Raw genomic sequence first — 6,819 nt, forward strand, 5'->3', positions numbered from 1 at the left:
ATTTTCTGTCCCTGTTTTATAACTGAAGCATTGAGAATAAGAAAATACCAAAAATCCACTAATTAGTAGAGAGATTGAAACTTGAGCCCAGAATACCCCTCACTTTGTATTACTCTACATTCTTGATTCCTGACTGAACTATCTTTGGCTCTTGATTGTTATTTTTTTTTCTTTATATCTACTCTAACACCAAAGCAGTCAACAATCTAAATTTTTATTTATTTTTTCAATCTTTCACTTCTTTTGTGCCATCCCAGTCACCGTTTGTACACAGGTTTCCATCAGCTCATCACATATTTAATTTTACTACTCTTGGTTATGAATACCTCTCTAATTACCCATACTTCAAATTAAAACCCCCTTTGTATAGGTCCCTTCTATCTGCTTTGACAAAGACTTAACAACTGAACTGGCTTTCAATGATTCTCTTGGCTTTACCCCTGTCTATACAGTCATGCGCCATTTAATTACAAAATACATTCTGAGGAATGCATCATTATATGATTTTGTCATAGTGTGAACATTATACAGTGCACTTATACAAATCTAGGTGGTAGAGCTTAATACACACAAGTGCTTTAGGATATAGCCTACTGCTCCTAGGCTCCAACCCTATAGAGTATGTTACTGTACAAAAAAACATAAGATTAAATCAGCACAAGAGTAAATGATGCACTCAAGAGACAAGCTAAACAAGAGACCTATGAGGCTGCTGCCAGCATAAACCAGCACAGTTTTACAGAAATTTTTTTTTTCAGTAGAGAGAGTACACTCTAAAATAACAATAGAAAGTACAGTGCATAAACCAGTAACATAGTCATTTATTATCATTTATTATCAAGTGTTATGTGCTATACATAATAGTATGTGGCGCATATTTATTCCATAGGTAGGGCAGATTTGTTTACACCAGCATCACCACAAACATGTGAGTAATGCATTGTGCAACTATGTTACCAAGGATACTAATACAATATCCAATTCAAGTGTTACTTCTTCTAAACATTTTTCTATAAAAAAAATGTCTAATTTATCATCACTTTCTTCTCAAAATTTAAGCATTAGTAACTTCCTTTTAGTATGTTACATACATTTCTTATCTACTTATATGGCAAATATTAAACATTAGTATCAGTTGACCATGTACTCAGTTTTGTAAGCTATTCCAGGATAATCCACATAATCTTCAAATAATTTTGGTCCAGTAAAAAATTATTAACCTCGCCCTGACCGGTTTGGCCCCATGGATAGAGCATCGGCCTGCGGACTGAAGGGTCCCAGGTTCGATTCCGGTCAAGGGCATGTACCTCGGTTGCGGACACATACCCAGTAGGGAGTGTGCAGGAGGCAGCTGATTGATGTTTCTCTCTCATCGATGTTTCTAACTCTTTATCCCTCTCCCTTCTTCTCTGTAAAAAATCAATAAAATATATTTAAAAAAAGATTATAAGTAAAAAAAAATTATTAACCTGGATATATCTAGTTAAAAACATATTAGAACACATATTTCCCCATAGCTGATAAACCAAATGTTGTATAATATGCATCATTGATTTATATCATATAATGGCTAAGAACACAATTTCTGGAGACAGACATTTTGGGTGTACCACTTCCTAGGGATACAATCTCAGTAAAGACACTGAACTTTTCATTACCTGACTTTCCTCGTCTGCAGAATGTGTGCAAAATACAGCTCACCATGTAAGGATGGAATGAGTTAATATGTGGAAGTCACTTAGAAAATATCGGGCATACACTACGAGTCTATGTTAGTTATTATCATTTTTATTAGTGATCTCACATGATAAATTTGGAAAATATGCACACTTTAGAATAGATAATATTCAGTTAAAAAATAATTCTGTTAGTGGGGGGACATAGTGCAGTCCACATCTAATTCAGTGAATCAGTGCAGGTATAGAGTGATTTCAGGTAGCACTGATAGGTAGACTATCCTACATAATAAAAGGCTAATATTCAAACTGTCCCCTTGACCAGGAGTTCGACAAGGGGGCGGGGCCATCCAGCCAACTGCCCACGATCCCTCCCCATGACCCGACCCCACTCAGGCACAAATTCATGCACCAGGCCTCTAGTTAATTATAACTGTCTCTATTGTGTGGAGTATATAAAAGTAATTTGACATTCATATATTTTTCCCTCAGGGAGTGTGTATTGTCTTTTAGAACAAAGTGATTGTGCTAGTTTTCTTTTTCAGATTCTAAGTACTCATTCAAATATTACGGCCATAGTAGGCCTTCAATAATGATTGAATGAAATTGATTAGACATTGTGCTAAAAATTACTGAAAATGTGCACATTAGTAATTATCTCTATAAAAATTATCAGATTTTCAACTGCAAGGTAAGTAGCATTGGTAACAATGATTTGTGCACTATGTCAATTTTATGAAATAAAAAAAGTTTGCAATATCAGCAAGTACAGGGATTTTCTCTTTTAAAATAGTAGTTCTTCAATGTGGAAATTCAAATAAAATAAAAAAATTAATAGTGGAACTTCAGGGCCAAGGGCAAGGACATTTTATTTGCCAAAATATATTACAGAAAAGTTGGAATTAGATATTTCATTGTCCTTTAACCTGTGATATTTTACATACAATTTGCCAGAAATAAAAGAAATGAAAGCAAATGTGGATATCTAAACACTGTTCTATAGAACATTTTAATTTTATTTTTGGCTTTCTACTCATAGCTACCCATCACTATTAAAGATAAGTACATAATCAAAATTAGTCACACCAGGTCCTCTGTTAAAATTTGACTTTCTATATATTATTTCTACAGAGCCAAAATTAATACAGACATATAGTTTATTGTATTTAAATTTCTAAATGTTTGTTGAAACTAAGAACATAATTAATAGAAATGTTTTCTACCTTTCTACATCTTTTTAGGAAAAAATATCCAAGAGTACCTTGTACATTAGAAACCTAAAATAGTTCCTATAATTTTAATTTTCTTATAGAAATATCACTTTGATTACTACCTTGGGATTTAATATCTTAGGCATGCTGAGTCCTCAGAAAACTTATAGATAATCAAGGATAAAAATGAATTAAAGCTCACCCATGATTATCCTCAGTAAGGTAAAATGATATGAACTGAATGGTGTAGTTTCTTTACATATTAGTGCCAATCAAATAAGTCTTAGAATATAGGATTATGTTTATAAAATTATGTTTTGAAAATATACATTATTTTGTACACAAGTAGGCATGCAAAAAGGTTTTTTAAATGGTATTGACGTTTCATTTTAACCTAAGACATTTGAAAATTTTCTACCAGAATTGATAATATTTTTGAGATCCAACAACTCTTCATTCTCCATTTCTCTATAGTATGTAATATGCAGGACATCATTGCCTAAGATGATGAGATACTAGGTTGTTAGTATTATATGTAATGGAATATGTCCATCAGAGTGACCAAATTGGCTCTGTTTAGTCAAAGTTTATAATATAGATTTCCATCATGATCATCTGCAGTCCCATTTTAGCTTTGAAGACTAAATGTTTGATATGGATTATTTTTATTTATTATTATTTTTTTAATCTTTATAGTTGAGAGTATTACAGGTGCCCCACTTTTCCCCCACTTGCTCCCCACCACCCAGTTCCTGCCTTGCCCCAGGCCTTCACCACCCTATTGTCTGTGTCCATGGGCAATGCATGTATCAAATAAATTCTTTGATTAATCTCTTCCCACTCCCCTCTTCCCCCATCCCTCTGAAACTCGTCAGTCTGTTCCATGTTTCCATGCCTCTGGTTCTATTTTATTCATCAGTTTATTTTGTTCATTAGGTTCTACGTATAAGTGAGATCATGTGATATTTGTCGTTCTCTGACTGGCTTATTTCACTTAGCACAATCATCTCCACGTCCTTCCATGCTATCTCAAAGGATAAGAAATACTTCTTTTTTTACAGCTGCATAGTATTCCATTGTGTAAATGTACCACAGTTTTTTAATCAATTCACCTACTGATGGGCACTTGGGCTGTTTACAATTTAGCTATTGTAAATAATGCTGCTATGAATATAAGGGGTGCATATATTTTTGCTAATTAGTGTTTTGGGATTTTTTAGGAAATATTCCTAGAAGTGGGGTCAAATGGCAGCTCCACTGGATCAAATGGCAGCTCCACTTTTAATTTTTTGAGGAAACTCCACAGTGTTTTCCACAGTGGCTGCACCGCTCTGCATTCCCACCAGCAGTGTACTAAGGTTTCTTTTTCTCCACATTATTTTTAAATGTATAGAAAGTGACCTATAATTAACTCTTATTCATGATGGTTGAAAATGAAGATGGCTGATATTGTCCTTCTCTGAAGAAATGGAGTTCAAAGGAGCTATTAGAAGTTCCCCAACAGATGTCTGAATTTACTCTCTTTGACATGTTCTTTGCCACTTTTAATTCTGAAGTCAGAAATCAAGCATTAATTTCTTTTGCATCCTTTAAACCTTTTTTGATAGATTAACATAGCCCCTAAAGGCTACTTTATACCAAAACACAGAAAATATTTTCAATTAAACAAATTCTAAATATCAATTTTCGGCAATCACATTCAGATATATAACTCATATTCTGGTACCCTCAACTTTGCACAAATTCCTTCTCTTGCTATAAATTTTAATCAGATATTTCGTACCTAGTTGTACTTTTGTCTGAAACTTCCAAAGTGCTTTTGTTGCCAAGGAAACCATTTCCTCTTTATCTGTGTATTCAACACTGTCTCGCTTATTTTTTCTTATTCTTTCTTTCACTTTCCATGACTCAACTGGAAACTTTATATCATACATTAGTTAAAATAAAAATATTATTTTCCTCCTCAGAGTAGAATGCTTATTTAAAAGATGGAGAACTTAAAAGTTTCAACAATGGCTTTCTGGCTGTATTATAATTTTTTTAGTGTGATAAAAGAGAAAGAAATTTAAAAAGTAGAAAAAACTTTTGTTTCATGCTTCGTTTGACATTTAATAAGCTGCAAATGTATGAAGTTTTTCTTTTGATCTCTTAGCTATTTATGAATGCTGTGAAAGTTTAAAACAAGCACTCTTTGAATAATTTTTAGCCCTAAATCTTTGCATACAGTATAGAAAGAAAACAATGTAGAGACATGACACAAGCATGAAAGAGAACTTTAAATAGCAAACTGTTTCAGGGTCAATTGTTTTCTAAATACTTTTTGTCTGCTTACCCTTTCGCACCCTTTTTACTGTTCACAAATTTCTACTGGCAGGCTACTTTATTTTCAGTCTTTTTGCAAAATACACTTGTGTATATTTTAATTAAGAAATCATTATCAGTTACCTTTTAATTCAAGGATTGATTTTTTCTACTAATCTATGTATACTTAATGCATAGAATAGCACCACAAACAGAATTCTGCAAACATATTTAGACTGTCCAGGATGTCAATTCTGTCTATTGAAGGTAGAGGCAGAATCAACACATGATTGGTGATAAAAATTAAATAAGACAAAATTCAAAAAATTCTAATAGATATAGACTCCTGATACATGCATACAATACTTGTTTCTGATTTATTTAATTATACTTTTCACATATTAAAAGCAGATGGAATTATTATACATTTTCTTATGAGAAATAATATTTAATTACAAAGTATACACAAATTGAGATTTTTTTTCCTTCAAAAGCATACACACACAAAATAGATACAAACTTGATCATCTGTAGCACAGAGGTATAATTCATTCTGTGTATTCAAGTTTATTAGATTGTTAACAATTATCATCTTTTTAGAAAGTTCTAGTTTCTGTCTCATAGAATTATTTTTTCAATGTAACTTTTTACAATGATGGGTTAACTCAGTTCAGATTCACTGTCCCATTAAAATCCAATAGAAATACTAGACAAAGTATTAGTTTTGTTTGGTTTATTTCTGCTTTCAACCATCTCATGAAACTGGTGGGAATGAAAATGCAGTTCAAGGTCAAGGGGGAAAGCTGTATTTTTAGTTACCTCAGACTTACAGTTCAGACTGTGTCTTCTAGGTTCTACACCCTAAAGATAAAATATCAAAAATAGGCAACATATACTGAGACAGCTGATTTTAAGTTCAAAGAATTCAGTGATTGCACTAAATGTAATAGAATAAAGATTTCAAATAAATAACAAAAAAAAGTTGAAACAGATACAGCAAAAGGAAGCAAAACCTACAAGAAAGACATAGAACTGTTGAAAGCAAAAAGTAAAAAAAGATATTCATGTAACCCAAAACAAAATAAAGCTGGTATCTGCATGTAAAATTTTAAAAAAGAAGACTCTAGGGCAAAAAGCATACTGACTTAAAGAAAGAAGGTATAGCCCTGACGCGTTTGGCTTAGCGGATAAAGCGTCAGCCTGAGAACTGAAAGGTCCTAGGTTCGATTCCAGTCAAGGGCATGTACCTTGGTTGTGGGCACATCCCCAGTAGGAGATGTGCAGGAGGCAGCTAATAAATGTTTCTCTCTCATCGATGTTTCTAACTCTCTATTCCTCTCCCTTCCTCTCTGTAAAAAATCAATAAAATATATTTAAAAAAAAGAAAGAAGGTATAGAAAATGTTAATTTGTATATATATAAAAATATTTAAACAGGAAAAGAATGAATAGAAAAAGATAAACTTATCATTACAGTGGGGAATTTCAATATATGGCCAGGAGAGAAAAAGAATGCAAAAGAATCAGTGAAGCTATGATTTCACATGCATAAAATTTGTTTCTGGTTTTCTTTTTTTTACTTAGGGTTTTAATTTAACATTTATCAAACACCTACTGTTTTAGGCAATATTT

Source organism: Myotis brandtii, unplaced genomic scaffold (assembly GCF_000412655.1).
Source record: "Myotis brandtii unplaced genomic scaffold, ASM41265v1 scaffold493, whole genome shotgun sequence".
Lineage (NCBI taxonomy): Eukaryota > Metazoa > Chordata > Mammalia > Chiroptera > Vespertilionidae > Myotis > Myotis brandtii.